The sequence below is a fragment of the Bidens hawaiensis genome, unplaced genomic scaffold (assembly GCF_021521415.1).
Source record: "Bidens hawaiensis isolate Kalapana, Puna unplaced genomic scaffold, B.hawaiensis_p1.1 tig00039106_1, whole genome shotgun sequence".
In the NCBI taxonomy this organism is placed as follows: Eukaryota; Viridiplantae; Streptophyta; class Magnoliopsida; order Asterales; family Asteraceae; genus Bidens; species Bidens hawaiensis.
The window spans coordinates 140,489-164,790 of NW_027496880.1; the positions used below are offsets into that span (position 1 = coordinate 140,489).

General features: G+C 35.9%; 1 pseudogene across 1 annotated transcript; it reads left to right on the forward strand.

Annotated features, from left to right (window-relative positions):
* The first annotated feature begins 2,575 nt into the window (after nucleotides 1–2,575).
* On the forward strand, nucleotides 2,576–8,087 carry LOC143590968 (vesicle-associated protein 1-1-like; annotated as a pseudogene). Its single transcript, XR_013145587.1, has 7 exons — nucleotides 2,576–2,738; nucleotides 2,829–2,899; nucleotides 2,989–3,070; nucleotides 3,185–3,300; nucleotides 3,856–4,032; nucleotides 5,129–5,206; nucleotides 7,960–8,087. The product of XR_013145587.1 is annotated as a vesicle-associated protein 1-1-like (transcript).
* The last annotated feature ends 16,215 nt before the right edge of the window (nucleotides 8,088–24,302 follow it).

Genomic DNA, 24,302 nt, shown 5'->3' on the forward strand with positions numbered 1-24,302 from the left:
GACAATTCGTTATAATAAAGTAATAACAAAGGAGCCTCCGTCGTTAACAAACTGAATAACGAATTAGACTTTTAAAGAATGACAGAAAGATCCCTAGACATAGAAAAGAATGATTTAATTGCATAATAGCCATTGGACTTTATTAATTGATGAAAGATACCTTAAAGGATTAATGGGTTAACAATAAAATAATAAATTAAGAATTCTAATGAAAATTGTGTTAAGACAATGAAGCAGCTCGACCCCAGCCAGGGGCTCTGCCCCTTGGACCCCGCTAGGGGCTGCGCCCCTAGAACCTTGCTGCCAAGGGCGCTGCCCCCGGACCCCCATTCATTGAGGGTCATAATTAAGCTAGAAACACGATATGGGTAGTAATAGTTAATTGATACGTGTAAGTGTAATTGTTATACAGTTAGTCGCGCACAACTAAATAAAGGAATAACCATTAACGGTGAACGTAACCGAGTTCAGGTGAGTTTCTAGCTCCATTTCCTTGTTATGTTTTCGGGGTTGTGTGCATATTCAATGTGATTAGTTAATACACTTACCTTAAGTGGTAAGTGTATGCATGGATGATATATGTGATAGATATTATATTGTGAATATGAATGAATGTTTGTCGGTACATGAACGATTTTCGGATATTGCACGTATCGCCAAGAAGGTAAGTGTTAGAATATAAAATTGTGTATGTATGAATGATAAAGCAGGGTATGTGCGAAATTGTATGAATGTTATTATGAAAGTATGGTAGAGCGAAGGTAGGGAACAAACCCTAATAATATCTGCGAATGAAGGGAACAAACCCTAATAATAATATCTGCGAATGAAGGGAACCGGCCCTAATAATATCTTCGAATGTAGGGAAAAGACCCTAATAATATCTGCGAATGTATGGAACACACCCTAATAATATCTGCGAAGGTTATAGGACAAAATGTATGTATATATGTATGTATGAAAGAAAGAATGAAAGTATGAAAGTACAAAGAAAGGTAAAAAGCTAAGTATGCTATATGTATCTTCGGATGCGTATATAAGTAAGTATACGGATGTATTGTATATTACATGTATTAACTAAAACTCACTCAGCGTAGCTGACTTTTAGTATGCACGCAAGTGAATAGATTGAAGTGGTTGGCTTGAGAGAATGACACGTGGCAGGATAGAAGGGACTCGCATCCAAAGAAGTTTTGTTATGATGTTTTAAATAAACTATTTATGTTCTGTTTTTAAGACAAGTATTGAATGATTGCAATGAATGTTTGAAGTTTTTATGTTTTCCGCGAAAGTTTTAATTACCTCTGATTTTTAGAACTGTGTTTATGAGTAAATCCAACACCAAAGTAGGGCACCGGGACCGGGGCCTTACATTTTTTTATGAGAACGAGAAAGACGATGGAAACATTTTTGTATTTTTACTTTTTTTCGTTTTTTTCATTAAATTTTGACTTATGATTTTTTTATTTTTTATTTTTTCTATTTTTTTAAAGGGTTTTTTGTGTGACTACAAATCTTTCTCATTCTTCTCATTTTTGTTTTCATTTGTAACCCTTTATATTAGTTGGCAAAATGCAGTGGCGGAGCCACATTAAAGCCACCGGGTTCGGCCGAACCCGGTCCATTTTCAGTTTTATATATAACTTATAGGTACAATTAACGAGCGAACCCATTCTTTTTCGGTGAACGAACCCAATATCACGAAATCTCCAGAAACATTTCACATGTTTGCCGGTGAAAGAAAAAAACAAAAACTTGAATTTCAAAGAGAACGATGTCATTTTCTTCAGCTATTATATCGTCGTTTTTGTGACATATTAAGTAGATGCCATTTAATTTTAGTGCACCCATGGAAAAGAAGATGGTTTGAGGAGTCTTCTCAGTTTCTCTATGCTCACAAAAAATAGGTCCAGAAAAGTATTGTTTTTATATTATAATAATATGTGTAGCCATATTTTGTTTAATGGCCATCATCATTCATTCATATTTATTTTTATTTTTATGAACGACTGAAATATTTTTAAAAAACTCATATACCTAACAAGAAGCTTGAAACGAAGGCACGAACAACACCAAACTTCATTTTTTTTTAAATGTAAACTTACACAAACTCGACCAATCAAGTTTCTCTTGTTGGCTCTTTTTTAAATCCATGAGAATGTACCCTTTCTAATCTCCTTTATCAATATTTAAAAAATGTATTCGAACTAATCAGATGGGTAATGGTAATATGAATGATGTTTGCATTTGCTATATTAAAAATGAGTTGTTTCTGATAGTCGCGACCGAAGATGTTATGATTCGTTTTCAATACATGAAAATGCGTATGAAACAATTATAATACGTAAGCCTTTTTATTTAATATAACTTTATATTTTATATTAATGTTGATGATATATTTTTGTTATGGTTGTGATATTGTGTTTTATTTATTTGGCTGAATGATGGACCCGGCCCATCCGGGCTCGAAAACTTTGTAGCAGGAAAAAAAATCAAACACAAAAAAATACCGAACCCATAGGAAAAAATTCCTGGCTCCGCCACTGGCAAAATGCAACATAACATGTTAATGATGATCATTATCATGTCCTTGTTTGTCTCTGAGATATTATCGGATCATATTTAAAAATCTCTAAAAATCACAAACATTTTATGAGTTTCTTGCATTCTGGAATCCAACGGAAACATGAGTACCGGTGATCTTCTTAATGTCGAACCTGTTGAGCTCAAATTCCCATGTATGTTTTTCTGTATCATCATCACGTCAATTCATATACATATTAGTATTAATATTAATATTATTTCCATAAATTTATTATTACTATTAGTTGAATTGAGGAAACAGATCTCATGCTCGCTTCATTTATCCAATAAAACCGAGAATCATGTAGCTTTTAAGGTAATTAATGCATTTAATTTTTGTTTTGATTGCTGATCATATGAAAAGATTTTGAATGCAAATTCATTGTTTCTTGATTGATTCTTTAGGTGAAGACGACGAACCCAAAGAAGTATTGCGTTCGTCCAAATACTAGAGTCGTGTTGCCTCGATCAACATGCGACGTAATAGGTGCATTCCTCCTTTATTTGAGATTCAAATTTATTTATGGCCGGGGATGAATAATATATTTGTGATTGATTTGTAAATTATATTGAAATGAACATATGTTGCATTTTGGTACAGTAACAATGCAAGCTCAGAAAGAAGCTCCTCCTGACATGCAATGCAGGGATAAGTTTCTGCTTCAGTGTGTCGTTGGTAGCCCCGGAATAGCTGCCAAGGACATTACCCCCGAAATGGTAATTAATCCACTCAGCCTTCTTAAATAAAAACAAAAAAGTAGCAAGACGAGTGGGTTGTGTAACGGCTTATAATGGTTTTGGGTTACCGGGTCCAAATGGGCTCTAATGGGCGGGCTGTGTAACATAACATAATGGATTTAGGTTAAAACGAGTCATTGAATCCAAACAGGCCTTGACGGGTTGGGTTGGGAGATGGTGATTAAACCCACCGTTTTCTCAAAGAGTAGCAAGACAAGTGTGTTGCGCAACGGATAATATTGGGTTTGGGCTTGATGGGTGAGGTGTGTAACAAGCCGTAATGGTTTTGGGTTAAAACAGGTTAATGGGTCCAAGCAGGCCTTGACGGGTTGGGTTGACCCACAAACATTTATGGATCCTTTTAGTAGCTTTTAAACAATAAAGGATGGTGTTAGTTATAATTACATAAACAATGTTACTCGTATTAAAAATAATCTTGATCTTTGAGTAAATCGATTTAACGCTTGAGATTAAATGAATATTGTTGTCACTTCGATTCAAGATCGCAACTTTATGGTTGTTTTGAGTTTACAGTTTAGTAAGGCACCAGGGCGTGTTGTGGAAGAGTGCAAATTGAAAGTGTTATATCTTCCTCCACCCCAACCGCCTTCACCTGTTCTAGAAGAACCCGACGAAGGGATTTCACCCAAAGTGTCATTCGATAGTGGAAATTTGAATAGATCCGAGGTTGATTTTACTTCATGAAACTTTGTTCAATTTATTCTCCGTATTGGTAATGTAATATGGTGTTTCTTATACTTGCTTACAGGTTACAAGACAAAGTATGGGTTCAAATGATAAATCCTCGGAGGTGAGTTAATGCGTGTGTGGTTTTGTTTCTTTTAGTTTTAGGGTATTTTTGGCAAAACTAGTTGGTAGATGTAGATGGTGGCTTGAAGCTGGTAGTTTTTTAGATATATTTATATGTTTGGCAAGGTAGCTGGAGCTTTTAATAAAATGTATAAAATGATCAAAATGGGCATAACTAAAAAACTAATATTAAATGTATTTATTTTGGAAGGTTATTTAAGTAATTTAAAATACTAAAAACTTGTAGCATTTTCTAAACGCTACTAGTAGGAGCTTCAAGCTTTATGTTTTTTCCTTTGATCTAAAAGCTTCAAGCTCTTTCAACCAAGCAAGATTTTTAATTGAGTATGAGTTTTTTCTTAATAACTTGAAGCTTGAAGTCCCTAAAAATTGTCAACCAAACATACTCTTAGTATGATACTAAAGGAGTGTTAAATGGGCCATGTCAGCGTGTTGGTTGGTCGAACCTGACTTGGGCCTGAAAATCATGTTAACACACATAAATCCGAACATAACATGAGTTTTCGGGTTGACACAAAAATAACACGTGGTACCTAAAAGATTATTTAATTTTTCATATTGACACTCTAAATTTACACATTTACAAGAAAGACAACTTGTAAAGTAATTAGGTTTAAAACCTTACAACTTGGTGTTTGTTTCTCACTAATAATTTAAATTTTGACATAAAAATACAACAGTTTAAGTTATAACACATTTCAAAGAGATATGTGTTAAAGTAAGCAAGTTAAACAAAGCAACCCGCAAACCCATCAGGTCAACTTGAACACAACCCAATTATCTAATTGTGTTCACTGATTTTACTGAAACTGGCTTGAACCCGTTTAGACTATACACAAACCTGCGAATTTGGTGTTTGGCTTGTGTTGTGTTAGAAATTTGCATGTTTTTGTATTTTAGAACTTCCGATATTCCATATGCATGTTATACTAAAATGTGTTGCTTAAGTTTAGATTAAACACACATTAATTTGCAGGCACGAGTTCTCATTTCAAAGTTGACTGATGAAAAGAATGCTGCTATTCAACAAAGCAACAAAATCTGTAAAGAAATTGTAAGATACAACCTCTCCCCACCCCCCCCCCCCCCTCTTTTAAATCTTTCCCTTCAGCACTTGCAAAATGAATAGACTGGGTAATAGGTCAAAACATGTATTTTTCATCGGATCCATACCAATCAGATTGGACAATTTTTTAAAATATATAAATTATATTTAATAAAATTATAAAACTACATTCCAAATTAGTAATATAGCTTTATTTAAATAAAAAGATTTAGAGAACTTAAGCATTTGAATCATAGTCACATAAATCGCTTAAATAGCCGCGATTTTAATATTGGTAGTTTGTACCCAATCGCAAATCGCAAACGTGCCGGTCGCCGAGGAAACCTTAATCCAAATCGCTTGAACGTCGCTTCGATTGAACTTTAAATCGTGAACCAGAAATCGCCAATCGCCACTCTGATTGAACCAAAAATCGCGAATCATAACTGAGAGCATATCGATTGAACGTATCTCCGATTAGCCGCCTTTCAGATTTGGCCGGATTTATGATATCGTGGCCATCCCGAATATGAAATTGAAACATCTACAAAACCCTAAAATTGATACCGTGCTCCTTTTCTTTTCACTCTCTACCTCAAACAAAATTTCATTTTTCACCATCAACTTTCTATTTTTATAAAACTTAACCCTAAACTTTACTACACACATACATAATTTTACAAGATAATATTCTTATAATTATCGATAAATATGTGTATATATATATATATATATATATAATAGCCTGTAACTGTTTTTTAAGACATTTAAATTTTATATTTAATTTTGATTCCAGCTCGAACCAAACTACATGGTACACCGTACCGGTTCGTACCGAGATGAACCTACCCCCTCCGTACCGAACACATTACCTTTAGCGAATTGCGTACCCGTACCAGAGCGTACCACGATTTATGTGACTATGATTTGAATACCCTTTTGGACACTTTTAACTCTACTGACCTATATTTTTTGACAAGTTACAACATTTTGCCTGCTTAACTACCATAGAAGATGAGATACAATCCAAATTAACATGTTTTGAGTAAGGAAAAGCTTCCAAAATATTAATTTTGAGGAGAAAGGTTCCCAAAATATCCCACATCTTTTTAAGTTCTCTAAAAGTTCCTTATAAAGCCGTCGCATACGACGACTTGGTATTCGCAACGACGGTTTTGTGAAATCTCAATTAGAAATTGGCACGTGTTCCAAGCCCGTCTCCTCAGGCAACATTTGAAACAAACCCGTCGATATAGGCAAGTTTGGGTTTAAGTTAAAAACCGTCGACTGTTTTACAATCCTGTCGAACAAAGATTTTCTTTAAAGTTACCGTTGAAGACGCATTTGTATTTAAACTTGGCTTTGATTCCTAGCTTGATTTTTGAAGTGTTATATAAGTTTTTGTTCAATCAAAACTATTCATGCTTTGCAACTTGTGCAGTTTAAACCGATTAAATATTACAAGTCAGAACCTAATTAATCTTGTATCTAGGGGTGTTCAAGAAATCCGAAATCCGAAAAAAACCGAAATCCGAACCGAAGTCGAAACCCAAATAAACCAATCCGAATTCTTATTCGGATATTCGGATCGGATCAATCCGAATATCCGAATAACTAATTCGGATTCGGATCGGATTCGGATATGGAAATTTAAAAAATTCGGATTGTTCGGGTTGTTCGGATATCCGTTTAATCCGAATAAAAAACATGATTTTAGTGCTATTTTCCGGTCTGGTGTATCTATTAGACTATTATTTGAAGTTTAAACTTAAAATTTGTGTTAAGAGTAATTCGTATTTTCCGGTTTATATGTTTATTGTGATTCTAAACTATTAAATGTTATGAACAAAAAAATAGGAAATTTTTTTAGGTTTATTTCGGATTATTCGCATAATTTCGGATTATTCGGATATATCCGAATCCGATCCGAATTGAATTCGGATAGATTCGGATCAGATAGGAATATTCCTAATTCGGATCGGATAGGATTTCGGATAGGGTCCAAAAATTTTCAAATCCGAATAACCTGAACCGAATAACCCGAATAATCCGTTATCCGATCCGATGAACACCCCTACTTGTATCCAAAGTTAACTTACATGAGTCATTATTAATTTAGTAAAAACGAAAAAATTAATAAAATTTATTGGGGGTAGATTCCGGCAGCCGACCAAACATATAGATAGATGATCCAAGTGAAATCAAGGGAACTCAAAGGTTTTTTCTTTCTTTCTTTCATCACCTCATATATATTAATTAACTAATGCTGTAATTTGATCTTCATTTGCGAATCAGATGCATATGCATTTCAAAATTCAAAATTCAAAATTAATGTAGAACAAGACTTCTATATAACACTTCAAAAAACTAACCAGACGTCAAAGGCAAGTTTGGATACAAACGCGTCTTCGATGACAACTTTGGAGAAAGTCTTTTTTCGACGGTTTCTAACTTAAACCCAAACTTGCCTTTATCGACGGGTTTGTTTCAAATGTTGTTAGAGAAGACGGGCTAGAAACACGTGTCAATTTCTTATTAGGATTTCATAAAACCGACGTCGCAAATACCAAGTTGTCGTTTACGACGGCTTTGTAAGGCACTTTTAAAGAATTTGAAAAGACGTGGGGATATTTTGGAAACCTCTCCTTTCAAAAGGAACATTTTGAGGACTTTTCCTTTAAGTAAACGTATCATAATCGCCACTTTTAGTATTTTTATGATTTATTATTATTTAACTTCCTTCTACATGGTATAACTTGTAGGAACTCTTGAGGCGTGGCGGGAACAAAAGTCAAGGGGGCGGTGTCTCGATGATCATTGTCATTGTGATTGCGTTGATTGGTTTACTTCTGGGGTACCTCTTGAAATAATTAAGCTTCAAATTCCCTTTTTTTCTCTTAAATTTGATGTAAAAAAGAGAAGAGAAGAGAAGAAATTCATGTGATTGATTTTACAATGATTTACCCTTGACATAGGTAGCTTTGGTTGATGCTATATTTCATAATTGATTTATTATATTCTTTTGGTTGATGATTTTGCACCAAGACAGACATTTTTTGCATTCTGGGGGTTAACTTAACTTACAAGAGAACCTTATGTAGGTACCTTAGGTCTTAGCTTCAAGTCAAATATTCCATTTTCATGTATCAATTTAAAAATTTTAGGAGATTTTTTAGAAAAGTATAATTATATTAATATTAAAAATATTTATGCTAAAATTTAACAAATTTATCCATTCATTTGAAGAAAGATTTAAAACATACCCATTATCTGTGCACCATGATGTTTATAATAATACTAGTTTGAGGCCTGTGTATTACACGGGTAATTGTTGAAAATTTTAAACTTTGACCATTAAGTGAAATATATTCAAGAAATTGATTATATATTGTTAATACAATTACAATTAAATTAAAATTACATAACTAAAATTACACAAATATGTTTCAAATAGGTAAAAACTTCCTTTTACACTACATTTGTGATTGTATTAGCAGGTATACATTGTTTATCAATAATCAAAATCTTTAGTCCATGTCTGCTTGTAGCTATTAATAAAGTAACATATAGGCATGCTTATAACTCTTGATATAACCATATATAGTTGTCCGTGTGACAAAAAAGGTTCTCCAAATACATACCAACTCTAGATTAGATAAATGATAATATATATCTATGATACTAATAAAAAAATATTCATACACATAAAATATCATGTCATTTGAGAATATCTGCTCATGTTTATAAAAAAAACATGATTATCTCAAAAACCATATACCTGAACTTTGATGATATAATCATACTTAGAATCTTTACGATTTTAAATTGATTGATCATGATAAATTTGTTGTTATTAATATGCTGTGTCTGACAAATATTTTAATTAATTTTATATTTTACAATTAAAAATTAATTAATCAAGCAAAATAAAAACCGAAAATTTAAATATAACAAAATGATTTGTTTGTTTTATATGAATGTAATTGCCAGGAAAATGAAAAATACATACTAACATTAAAAATCCATGTTCAAATAATAGTGATTATTCTGAGTTAGAAGAATATTATAAGATTTAAATTTGCATAAAGTGAATGTAATGATTCTTATATATAATTGTTGAAAATAGGGTTGTCACTTTTACCCGTAACATGAAACCCAACTCAAGAAAACCCGTACCTGAACCCAAACTAACCCGACCCGAGAAACTCGAACCCAAGAAAATACTAACCAGAACCTGAACCGAAGTAATTCGGGTTGGTTCTTGGGTCCGAATTCTAGGTTTCAGGTCGACCTGAAAATTTTAGTTTTAAAATCATATGTATTTTTAGGTATTAAAGGCTAAGCCTTAGCCGCTGACGTTATCATGATTTAGTCCAAGTTGATTGTTCTCATTCCACATATAATGAATCGAATGTTTATTGTTTATTATTTTGAATATAAACCATAATAAACACTTATGACTAATCGTCTCTTATCAATCCATATGGAGAATACTTATTTTATGTAGTAACGAATTTAGTTGGAATAAACCTATAATTTTAATGCAATATATTGAAATAATTTAAAAAATAATGATCATATATGAAAATTGGTTAAAAAAAGTGAGAAGGGCTATAGTATTAATAAGTGACAAAAGTTATAAGCTTTTATTAGAAGAGATAGATTTATTACTATACCCTTGAAAAGTTAGTAAAAAAAGTAAACAATTGAGTAAACTTTTGAGTAAGGCTGCTTCTTTAAATATTAACAAAAAAAAGTATTTGACTTTCTGCTCATCTTATTGTTTCTTGTAGGTTTTTTAGATTCCTGGATCTATATCTCGTAACTAACAATTTTGCCTTTTGAGTTTGGGTCAATACTTTAATGGAAAATTCATAAAAGGGACCAACGAGAGAGAGAGAGAAAGCCTATAAACCTTTAAATTTCTCAAGAAATATGTACTAGTTGATACTTTAGTATTCGATTCAACGAGATCTATCAATTAACAAAAAGCTTACACGTGGATAAAAGCTGACATAGTCGGCCAAAATTATGAAAATATTGAGGTGTCGTCCAAATTATTTCCTTAAAATTTTGCTAAAAAGCAGTCTTTGCAGACGGTTTTTTATGTTTCCTACCTGGTTCGTATAAAATTTTTGAAAAAAATGTCCTTTAAATTCCCTCTGCCAAAACGCATTTGAGAATAATTTGTTCCGAGGAGATGAGATCCATATCTTTTGTTCTTATAACCTTTTGAAGTTGAAATCCCGTCAAAACCGACATAATTTAGAAAAATTCCGTCCTCACCGACCAAATTCTCCAATAACTTTTCAAGTGGACCCCGCTTTCTTAACTTTTTATTAATTTATACTCCGCTTTCCAGTCTCAATTAAAAAAGGTGGACCAAATATTCTTGTTTTATGTTTGTTAATTTGTTTTTCCATGTTAGAGCCGTCAAATGATCCAACCTTATAAACCTTATAAATCATGAATTACACAAGGGGACAGTGGAAGAAGAAGCATCCAAACTTATAAACCTATAAACATGAAAAGTTATTAGAGAAAGTGGGGTCTACCTAAAAAGTTATTGGAGAACGGTGTGGACGGAATCATTTTAAATTCTGTCGGTTTGGACGGAATATAAATAAATCTGGTCGGGTTGGACCAGATTTCAACTTAAAAACTTATAAGAACAAAAGATATGGATCCCGTCTCCTTGGAATAAATTCTTCTCAATTGCGTCTTGAGAACCCGAAGGTGAGACCCCGAAACCGTTGGTGCTAGAACGCTGTGACGAACCAAAACAACATCAACACTAGACCGTGTTCGTAAATCGACTCGAAAGGTACGTTTTATAGAGAAACACGTGTTAGTCTTGTTTAGAATCCCTAGATCTGTAGATATGCTAAAAAACTAATCAAACGAAATGATTCCTAGTAAAATCCATTAAAGTTTGATAGATTAATCGGGGTTAACTGAGCCGTATGTATATATGATCAAATCGCACAGTGTAAAACACAATATTTGGGTGATTAATGGATTGGGGTTTGTAGGCGAGGTGATTCCGAGTTCATTGGTACCTAAATCATGATGTTTCGTTAAGGATCGAAGGTTTAATTGCAGATCTGATAAACGTTGACTGTGTATGTTCTTGACGATTTTGACTTTGACCCATGAGTCAAATATCTGGATAAGAACTATTGATAGTTCGTTATGGTTGATCATTCGTTACACGTTCATAACGAATGGGACCAATTCGTGTAACTTGATAACGAATGAGCCCTTAATTCGTTATCTATCCATTCGTTAAATAAGATAACTGATGACCGTCGTTCGAGCCATGCAAAAACCTAAATAACCTAAGTAGATAGGGTAAATAAGGTATCGTATTCACCAGGAGTATGTGGTCAATGTAATCGTGTAACAGATTTCTAATATTATGAAGTAACAGATTTTAGTGCTGATCACACAAGCAAATAAGTTGGTTTAAATATTGATTAAGCAAATTTACGAATTCAAGCAGTTAACAAAGATGAATCATCCTCGGGGTTCAAGAATGTAATTAAACAGTTTCTCATGCAACCTAACCGATTAATTATCACAGACTGACTAAAGACTGATTAACGAGTTAAACCTTAGGCACCAACAATCGCTAACACACGGCACTGGTTATCAAACGGTCCCTGCCAGTGTGACTCAACTAAGGGCAATTGTGTGCTTCGTTGTATTCAAACTAGTTAAACAACCCTATGAGCAATTACTATAGCAACCGACAAACTAATCGTTCTGATCAACGTAAACCTAAACCGATTGAATGCACAACAATACTAAATATCAATACACATAGATCAGTCAAAGACAATTACAAATAGTATGTTCTTGGTTACAATCAAAGCTGAAATAAATACAAACTCTACATTCCGGGAATGAATCGGAGGGATTAGCCTCTCATGGTAGCCATTAGATCTTCAATTCTTGGTTGAAATCCGTTAGGCATCGATCGAATGATGTTTATTGGTGTTTCCTAGCTCCAAAAATCGTCCCTAGATGTTCCAAAACGGCCAAGAGAAGTTCTCGAGTTAGGGTTTATTATTCCTTTTTATACCCTAAAAAACTCGTAAGTTCGCGTCACATATCAGCACCCGGCGTAAGTTACTCCCTACCCGGCGTAAGTTACGCCAGGTCTTGTTTTCCTATGCCAAACACCACTGTTTAATAAGTTGCTTACGCCCTTTATGTCAGGTCCAGGAGTAAGTTACGCCAGGCCCAGAGTAAGTTACGCCGAGACTTGAAATTACATGTTTTCGTCTTTTTTCCAATCCAATACTTGTATAATATGCTTAGGCTCAATTGTCCACTTTTATTAGCTTCCGTTTACTCCCCGATCATCTCAAGACTTTATCCCATGCTAGTACAAGTCCCAATTTAGCATATTTAACATTCAAAGACCCGCAACATATAAGCACGTATGAAGTATCGAAGTTCCTACAATAAACGATTAAAACTAAAAAATAAACGAATTAAAATATATACAAATTAACCAACCATTACATCCCCACACTTATCTTTTGCTTGTCCTCAAGCAAACTCTAAAGTAAACATCAACCTCCATCATAGGTATGTAAATTATCACCATTAATACTAGTAAGGTTTAAGGTCATACCCAGTTTCCCAGACTGACACTTTTTAAGATTGATATCCCACAAATACGGTTAAGTGCTATAATAAAAACAATAGAGCCGCCAAGACAAGTGTACTTTGTTTTCGGTTAAGGCACACATGCTCATACCCCTCATAATATAACATCTCTCCTCTCGGTTTAATATCTGGACTAGCAAAAGATGTGCTAGTATCACTCTGCTCTCAGTATCACTCATAAGCAAATATTCATCCATAAAGCTGATTTGACATAAATGAAAATCAAGAGGTCTTAAAAGGGTTGTAACAGGGCCAGGTGTAAGGGTATGGAAGGGAAATATTTAAATAGCTCAAACGATCCGACCCGGCTTATTACAAAATATCTAAATAATAAAACTACTATACAAACTGATTAACTTATTACAAAACCTCTAAATACGCAAGGCTAACATACAAACTGATTTCATCATTTTTTTACAGACACAAACGAACTACTAATTACATAACTGAATATAAACAACCATCTTTTTGGCTTTTTGCTATAACTTTTTTTTAAGCATAATAAACAAAATGATTAATAATGGAACAAATACAACTGCAAAAACAAAAACAAATACAAACCAATACAAAGAAACCTATTAAGCCGGATCGGCTCGTAACATAATGTCTGTGTTAATCAAATGAAAAATAGGTCCAAGATATGTTTTCTAAGGGAACCAACCTGTCACACCCTCAAATCCACTAACGGAGTTTTACCGTCAGAGGGTGTGAGCTAACAGGATCGGAATCATTAGTTATAATCAAACCATAAATAAAGTTTTCAAACCACGAAAACGTTTAAGTGTAAATAAATGCGGAAGCGTAAAAAAAAACATAAGACAAATGTTTCTTCACGCAGGACGACTTAAAACCCAAATGATAACAGTTTAAAACAAGTTTGAATAAACAATAGCGTATCAAATAATGCATGATCCTATACCGCGCGCCCGCCTCGGCTACCTGAGAATAACATACTAAAAGTGTCAACACGAGGTTGGTGAGTTCACGAGTTTATATAAAATAAAGCGTTCAGCGTTTTGCGTTTAGCGTTTTGCGTTTAGCGTTTCGCGTTACCAGATAGTGTTAAATCAATTATATATCGATAGGTAGCTAGTCTATACAACAAGTATTACTAAGTGTTCGACACCGAAGCTGACTGTTTATCATGTGCCTTGCCACCAGGTCTATCCCGACCATGGTAATGTGTTAGCCAAAATTACACCCACTCGACCTCCAGTCGAGCTTAGCGTTGAGTGGGGTTTGTCAAACCCAGTAGTACTACTCAACAGTGACTCGCTATTTTCCAATACTAAACGGTTCGATGTGTGAAGGACTTCAATTGTTTCGTTTGCCACTTAGCCTTTACAAGTGATATATAATCTACTAACAAAATCTAAAAGCGTTTTCGGAGTATGTTATCTCCCCCAAGTGAAAAGCGTTTAAAAAGTTTAAAAGGGGAAAGTGAAACTCACTGTTTGCGAAGAATTCCCAAAAACAAGTCACCCAAGTGATGCGCGTCACAGAAAACTCTCACTAGCGTTCTATAACAACAAGGAGATTTTTTAAGAGTCGGAACTATTATCGAGTCTCTAGACCCGGCACAGAATTCCTATGCACAAAATACGTTTCGTGTTTCGTTTGTGACTCGTGTGTGATTTAACAAGCACATTTGTGATACGTTACATGTCGTGAACAATTATTTACGTGTCAAGTATTAATAGTGTACATTACTAGCAATTACTCCCCGCAAGGGCAAATTGGTCAAAACATAACAATTATCTAGCAATTAGCACGTTTCATGTATTTTCACAAAGTTCAGCAGCTAGTTTCATCAAGACAGAATTCTACTTGAACGATTACTCTATTCAACAGATCATAGCATCTCAATTAAATCACCAAAAATCGTCACAAAAGCATACATGAGTTAGGTTTCCAGAACATATTTTATTGTATTTTTATTCCACATAGATTTCTCACAATGATCAAAACATTACAGCAAACTCACAGCAGTCAAAATCATGTGCAATAGAATGTTATTTGTTATTCCCGTTAAATGAAAAATCCAACTAATGCAAGACCAATTGGGTTAGGTTCTTAACTCAACAAGTTAACTTCCAGAAGTGGAACCAACCTATTTGGTCTCGTACTTCATGAGATATGATATTTATAAAACAACTTAACAGCAGGTCTCACAACTCAGATTTGCACTTCAGTTTTGTAAAATCATAAAGATTAACTTTTACTCGTCCAAAAATTACAAACTTGGACTTTATAGAAACTAGACTCAACATAGCACCCTGTAGTGTTAACAACCTCAACCAATTTCCACGTTAACAATTCGTTACAGTTATCTAAACATAACTTACAATCTGTCCAGTACCAGTTTTGACCTTTAATCACATTTAAATCATTTGACCAACCAAAACACCTCCAAATTAGGCGTGGTTGGACTTTCTGAAAACTATACTCAGAGTACTACCTTGTAGACTCATAATTAGCTCAGTTTGCTTTTATATTCAACAAGTTACACATCGTTCAAGTTTAACAATCACTGCTGTCAAAACTCAGCAAGCATAAACAATCATCTAACATGCATCCTAAGCATACGACATAACTCAAAACATGTAATACACATAATTAATCATAGAAATCAGTAGCAACCTCTAGGGTTTACAAACAATCAATGATTCAATGATCTTTCACCATTCAAAACCACATACGATCATCAATATCAATCACTAACACATAATCAATCATCCTCTAGCAATAATCAATCATAAAACACTTAATACATGATATTCAATAGTTAGGGTTTCATGTTTATACCTTAAAAACGCAGAATATAACCAAGGGAAACGTGAGAGGTGCTTAGAAACGAGTGTAGGATGCTCCGATTATGAAGAACAAGATCAAAACTAGGTGATATGTGTGTGTGTGTTGGCTGCCGATCGCAAAGAGAGGGAGAGAGAGAGCCGTCGGTTTGTGTGGGGAGAGGGAAAGAGAGGATTAGGGTTTTATTTTTGATATTATTTAATAATAAGATGTTACACTTTAGTCCCTCAACTTCTAATTTGTACTTTTCTAGCTTATTTTAACTAGTTTGCATGTTGAGTTAACGTTCCATACAATGTTATCACATAACACATAAGTCTAACACAAAGTCTAACACATAATTATCACATAATTATTGTTTTGATGTTTTTCGTTTATTCACCAATGGTTTGCGTCAACTCGTTTGCGTTTCGGTGCAAATCCCGAAAGACTACACATGTAGTAGTTGTCAAGCGTCATTTAAAACCTTAGTTTAAATGTAATGAGATGTGCGTTATAGATCCAGTGATCTTAAGTTTGAATTGACGGAGTTTGAGTTAACGGAGTTAACCTGAAATTGACGAGTGTCACATCCCCCGCCCCTCACATTACCCTTACTCATATGTATAATGTATGAGGCCCAATCCCCCACTACCCACACTCTCGCTCATCCAGACGAGGCTTAACCTAATTTCCTCTATCACTTTTGCATTTTGCCAACTACGATCCCGTAATCCATGAAAATCGATGAAAGCACTCAAATGAAATGTGTGTACTATATATTATATGTGTATTATATATATTTGGGTCAACTCACACACGTACCGGAGGAATAGGGTTGACGATATAAACATGTGTACCTGTCCCCATGACTCGTTATCCACGCCTAAACGACCCCATTTTCAACTTCTCGTTATGAAAACATTTGTGAGTAAGACTATCGAGAAGCTGAAAAACCAACCATGACCAGAAACCTATAACTTGGCATTAATGGCAATAATTAACAGTTAACAACTTTGGTTTCTGACCACTCTTCGAGGTACTATCGGGTTAAAATTTTCAAATTTCCTCCATCCCCACACTTGAGGTTTACATTGTCCTCAATTTAAAATAGTTAAACATTATCCTCAATGTTAAAATAGTTAAACAGTTATTGAACATTTGAGGGACGGGGTTGAAATTGACTTTGTTTTAACAATTTAAAACTCGGGGCTCTAATGTGACGGTTCTACTAGCAATTATACAATTACACTTTTAACATTTAAACTAATAAAAACAAAATAAATTATGAAACGGAAATCACCTGATATCAACGGGACTGGAAGAGGACCAGCCAGCTCGAGAATTCTCATAAACACTCGTATACTCTCGTCTCAACCAATTACCAAACTGACAATCGAACCTGCAAAATCTCGAGACGTGTAGAAGCAAGCTTCTCATAAGTGTAAGACATAGGTCTTCTAAGAATTATGAAAATGATTTTCTGTTAATTTTCTTAAAACAATTACCGAGCCGAATTAAGTTGCTTCATAATAGATTTTGTTAAACAAGTTAAAACGTTAAAAGACCTAACTCACTTTCGTAGGAATCATGATTGCATTTAGCGTATGCAACAAGCCCTTTAAACCCACCGGTAGCCCGGGTGGACGAGTGAGCTCTCGTGAGGGTTTATAGTGAACTACTCCCACAAAGTTCCAAGTACAACAAATTATACACGTACCTGAATTAACCACATCGAAAAGAACATGAAATCACTCTGGGTAGCTTAACTGAAACCTCGTTTTTGGGAAAAAAAACTTCACTGAATGCATCAAAATCCCAACTTTTCTAGTGCGGTGTCCCCACACTTAGCTTTTGCTATGATGGTATGCTTAAAATACAATTAGTAATATAAAAACTAATACAAAATGTAAACTAAAAATATACAAAATGTACAATTACTACCATTTTGAAACTTGTATGCCATTCAAGGTGGCGTCTGGCCCGCTCCCGTGCAACCTTATCATTATAGGCACGCTTTTCTTCAATCATTTGTTGCCAGTCTTCCGATAGGCCAGGATCTGGCCCGGACATCTTCAATCTCCACTCTTGATCATTTTGGTTGGGTGGATGTCTCAGTTTCTTCTTCCTTGGTCGACTACCTTTCTCTTCCACCTTCTCACTCTGTTGTTTCTCAAATCCCTTCTTATTTATCCTGTCAATCATAAAACATTCCTCTTTTGTGTGATCCTTGTCCAAGGATACACACTTGTCAACAAGAGGGTTAATGGCATTTTCAAACAATAATAACTGTTTATCACGGTCTCCACACTTAATTCCCAAAACCCCCTAAGCACAATCAATTACCACATGTGTTGTGGCAAGGAATGGCCTACCCAATATGACTTGTTGTGTATTATTGACACGTTTAGCATAGTCAAGTACAAGAAAGTCAACTGGGTAGAAAAATTCCTCCACCTGAAACATTACATTAGTCACCATGCCTCGAGGAAGTGTATGAGTTAGGTCCGCTAACACCACAGTGGTGTTTACCCTTTCTAACGGGCCAAATTCATACTGATCATATAAACGACCGGGCATGATACTAACACATGCTCCAAGATCTAGAAGTGCCCGATCAGTTTTAAATTTCACGATTTGAATTGATAAAAGCGGCACTCCTGGGTCTTGGAGTTTACTTGAGGTGGTGTTATTCTCCACCTCCTCATCTCTCATGTTGGTTAATTTACCATTTAAACATTTTTCACATGTGCAATTTCACAAAAAGACATTTCATATGTTTTTGGTTCTGATTCATTTTGGAAAATTGATTCATTTTGACCGACACAATCACTCTCACCACTAACATCTTCCACCACCCCCTTAACAAACTGTCGTGGTGAATCAACTTTAACAACAGAAATTTCAAATTGAGGTAAAAGACTTACAGCATTGATGTGCACATTGTTCCCCTTCTTGGAGCTTGAGCAGTAATGGTTCGGGTTGACTGTAGTATCGCTCGGAAGTTGACCTGCGCTCTTTTGCAACTTTGCCATATCTACTGGGAGCTGACCAATCTGCTTTGACATTGCCTCTACTGACTTATCATGTAACTCAAATAGTTTCTTCGTTTCAGCCTTATGATCTGCCATAATCTTCATCAATGCATCCAACTTTGAGTGCACAGACTCATCCGCATTTCCCGAGGACCCCCTCTGCTGGTCTTGATTACCCGATGAATTTCTACCCCGATTATTGTCTCTGTTATACCCCCGATTATGATCATACGAACCTTTCTGCTGCTGATAACCGCCCTGGCGGTAATTACCCCGCGACCAGTCCTGGCTCGATCCCTGAAAGTTCGGGTTCAACTGTGTAGACGCGTTCCCGTAACGAAAGTTCGGGTGATTCCTCAGGCCCGGGTGATAGGTGTTTGAATTCAACCCTTGACCATTGGAATCCCCGTAAGCATAATTAACTTCCTCGGGTTCATCCTCCTCGTCATCATAAAACTCGGGACAATTTTCTGCCTTATGCCCGAGTTCACCACAATCTTTACAAACCGGGAATTTTACTCCAACTTTCCCGACTTCCTTCTTCTTACTCTTTCTCAACCCAGCCAGTTCACGTTCCAACTCAGCAATTCTTTCAGACTCACTCGTGACTGACTTAACTGACCTGGAAGAAATACCACGTCTTCTTCTCTCAGCTGCTGCTTCTGATTTCGAGTCTTCACACATAAACTCCAAAAAATCCCAATCATCCTCCTCAGGCTGATTCAACAACTGACCATTACAAGAGGCCTTAAGATGCTTTCGGTCCTCGTATGTCAAACCATCAACAAAACACTTTACCAACTCCCACAGTTTGATTTGGTGATGTGGGCTTTTCTGATCATATCTTTATACCCGGTAAAGGCTTCATGGAATAATTCGCCAGATAACTGTGAAAAGTTGCGAATTTCCGAATGGGCCTCTATAGTCTTCGACTGTGAATAAAACTCATTTAGAAACACCTGCTGCATCTCGGCCCAATTTCTGATACTGTGCATCGGCAGCGAATTAAACCAGAGTTTTGCTTTGTCTTTTAGGGAAAATTAGAATAATGTCAACCGGACCTCATCCTGATCAAACATACCATCACCAATAGACCAACAGATGGCCGAAAAATCAGTCAAGTGAGAATACGGGTCCTCCGAAGCCATCCCGTGGAAATGAGGAACAATGTTGATGTATGATGACCGGGACTTAAAAGTTTGCTGTCCCGGCACTCGTTCCTGTGGGACCAACGGGGATGCTCCATCCAAAATAGCCAGTCTTAACCGACTGTTAAAACCCTGAACCGGGGCCATATAATTCCTCCTTAGCCCCCCGGGGTTCGCCAAACCACCCCGGTTAACCTGAATACAATGAAATCTTTCGTGTCGTTCCGCCCTATTCACCCTGTCTCGACCCCTTCCGTTTCTGTTAACTAATTCAGCCCGTCTTCGATTAACTGGCTCTTCTACCTCTTCATCCCAATTATCATCACCCACGTCTTCCGGCTCAACAACCTCGTTCTCAGGCTCAACCGCCCGATTTCTCCTAACCCACCGATCTACCTCATTCACAATCTCAAAACCCTCGTTCCCATTATTATTATTTCCACCCTCTTCTTCATCTTCTGTCGGAATACTCGGTTGAACATCATCGATATTTATCCGAATTCTGCGGTAGGGGTTATTATTTGGAAATGATGGTCCGGCTTGGTCAAAGTTGAGGTTTAGGTTTCGGTTTCGGTTTTGGTTTCGGGTTCTTGAAGCACGAGCTGAGTGATTTTGGTTATTGAAGTTTGGTGGGTCAGGTATGTTGTCTGGGTGAAACACCTAATTTTGTGGGAGTGGGTCTTGGTTTTGGTTATCATTCAGGTTCGGGTTTTTATTTTGGTTCTGGTTCTGGTTCTGATCTTCCATCTCTGAATTTCTGTTTTGAACTCGGTTCTGCCGAGCTAACCTCTCCATTTTGGGCTCGAAAATTAACGGAGACTGTCGGCCCGAGTGGTGGGTGCCATAAACAACCCTACTAGTGCGCATAAATTAACGGAGACTGTAGGCTTGGTTATCAAACGGTCCCTACCAGTGTGACTCAAATAAGGACAATTGTGTGCTTCGTTGTATTCAAAATAGTTAAAAAACCCTATGAGCAATTACTATAGCAACCGACAAATTAATCGTTCTGATCAACGTAAACCTAAACCGATTGAATGCACATCAATACTAAATATCAATACTCATAGATCTGTCAAAGACAATTACAAATAGTATGTTCTTGGTTACAATCAAAGCTAAAATAAATACAAACTCTACATTCCGGGAATGAATCGGAGGGAATTAGCCTCTCATGGTAGCCATTAGATCTTCAATTCTTGGTTGAAATCCGTTAAGCATTGATCAAATGAAGTTTGTTGGTGTTTCCTAGCTCCAAAAATCATCCCTAGATGTTCCCAAACGGACAAGAGAAGTTCTCCTCGAGTTAGGGTTTATTATTCCTTTTTATACCCAAAAAAACTCGTAAGTTCGCGTCAAATATCAGCACCCGGCGTAAGTTACTCCCTACCCGGTGTAAGTTACGCCAGGTCTTGTTTTCCTACGCCAAACACCACTGTTTTATAAGTTGCTTACGCCCTTTATGTCAGGTCCTAGAGTAAGTTACGCCAAGCCCAGAGTAAGTTACGATGAGACCTAAAATTCCATGTTTTCGTCTTTTTTCCAATCCAATACTTGTATAATATGCTTAGGCTCAATTGTCCACTTTTATTAGCTTCCGTTTACTCCCCGATCATCCCAAGACTTTATCCCATGCTCGTACAAGTCCCAATTTAGCATATTTAACATTCAAAGACCTGCAACATATAAACACGTATGAAGTATCGAAGTTCCTACAATAAACGATTAAAACTAAAAAATAAACGAATTAAAACATATACAAATTAACCAACCATCAATAACGAATCTGGTAATTTGTTATATGCTCATTCTCTCTGCCCCCTTGGACCCCGCTAGGGGCTACCGCCCCTAGAACCCTGCTGCCAGGGGCGCTGCCCCCGGACCCCCGTTCGTTGAGGGTAATAATTAAACTAGAAACACGATATGGGTAGTGATAGTTAATTGATACGTGCAATTGTTATACAGTTAGTCGCACACGGCTCAAGAAAGGAATAACCATTAACGGTGAACGTAACCGAGTTCAGGTGAGTTTCTAGCCCCACTTCTTTGTTATGCTTTTGGGGCTGTGTGCATACTCGATGTGATTAGTTAATACAATTACCTTAAGTGGTAAGTGTATGTCTTATATGATTTATGTATAAATGAATGCTTGATGATGCATAAACGATCTTCGGATATTGCATGTACCATCAAGGGATGGCTTAAAGATATGATTGATATATATATATATATATATATATATATATATATATATGATATATAGATGATGTATGTATGTAGGGAAGTTATAATTATGAATGCATAGAAAGGCATGGAAGGTATAAGGGAACAAACCCTAATAATATCCGCGAATGAAGGGAACAGACCCTAATAATATCGGCGAATGTAGGGGACGAACCCTAATAATATCCGTGAATGTAGGGAACATACCCTAATAATATCCGCGAAGGTAGGGAGCAGACCCTAATAATATATGCGAATGTTTTAGAACGAGGTATATGTATATGTGTATGTATAAAAGGAAAGAAGGAAAGTATGATAGTATTAACGCACGAAGAATGGTAAAGAACTATGTATGTATATATACCTTTGGGTGCGTAGTTAAGAATGTGTATGGATGTATTGTATGTTACTTGATTAACTAGGACTCACTCAGCGTAACTGACTTTTAGTATACACGCAGGTGAGTAGGATGAGGCAGGTCGCTTGATGAGGAAACATGGCATGGAATTGAAGATACTTGCATCTCAAGGAAATGTTATGATGTCTTTAAAGACTATGTTTTATGTTTAAATAATTATGAATGTTTGCTAAGACAAGATTTGAAAGTTATGTAATGTGATTTGGTTGAAGTTTCATATTCCGCGTAAAGTTTTAATTAACTCTGATTTTTAGAACTGCGTTTACGAGTAAATCCAACTTCCAATGTAAGGCACCGGTAACGGGGCCTTACAACGCGTCACATGACAAAAATACCCCACAATTTGTACACCACAATTGTAACATTCGTTATTTTTCAAACTTGAAATTTGACCCGTTTGAATTTTTATTATTATTAATCGGACGTTTGTTATTTATTAAAACCAATAATATATTAGTTTGGTTGGTCATTGATGTGGTCTGAATCATGCATATTTTTATAATAATATTTCGTACACTTTTAATTGGTTTGAGTTAGTTTTTATTAAATATTAGTCAAAGTGGTTCGTATTTGAATTAAATATGTCAAGAAACAATGAGACTAAACAAGTAAAACAATTCTTTAATAAATATTTAGTAATTAAGGTCTACAAATAATGGGTTATTACTTGTAGGAGATGCCAATAAATAATTATATCAGATCTATGATCAACGAGTTTTTCATATAATACATGTACTAACAATAATTCATTTATGTGGATGGTTTTGTAGGACATAATAATATAAGAAAAGAATAAAAGTAGCGTTGGATGAGAGATCTTGAAAGAGTTATTTGGATTTTGGTGGGCCACAATTGTAAAGTGCACAAGAACTTGGAGAACACTACAAACAAAACTTAAGAAAAAATCCCTACTAATAATATATATAAGGTGGTTGGCGGCTACGTAAATGAGACAGAGGTTATTAATATATATTGTTAGCCGCACAACAAGAGAGGAGATTATTATTATTGTTCACTGCCAATTTTGTTAAGTCGAGACCGAGAGAGAACGTTCTATTTCACCGACAGGTTCTTCTTCTTCTTCTTCTTCTTCTTCTTCTTTTTCTTCTTCTTCTAGGGATAGGAACATGGGTGACTAACTGCCTAGGAGAGTAGTAGCTGACTTTGGTAGGCCGACACCGAATCCTCATTCTGCCCACGTCATGCAACTCATCAAGACCGCACTCCAATTCCAAGGGCTAGAGAGCGAAGATCCTTCAAACCATATCACATGTTTGTTCAAATATGCGAAACTTTAAATATCGGCAACATGAACGATGAAGCCATATATCTCCGTCTCTTTCCCTTCTCACTCGCCGGAAAAGCCAACAAATGGCTGAAGTCACTACCTGCTGGATCCATCACCACTTGGGCGGGCCTTCAAGAGAAATTCATGATCAAATTCTTTCCTCCATCTAAATCCGCTCGACTCCGTGAGGAGATTTGTTCTTTCCGCATGAGATCCGACGAGTCTTTCGGGGAAGTTTGGGAAAGATTCAAGGACCTCCTTCTTAGTTGTTCTTATCATGGTTTAGATAAGTTGATGCTAATTGAGAATTTCTACAATGGACCACACATCACGTGAGAGAGATGTTGCATCAGACTGCTAACGGGAACCCCCTCAAGAACAAAGATCCCGATTAGTATGTAATCATTTTTGATGATTTAGTAGCGAGCTAGGAGGGGAACGAGGGTCAAAATTCTTCCACGTCATCAAGAGGAGTACTTCAGGTCGATTTGAACACTAGCATGCAGGCGCAAATTGATGCTTTGAA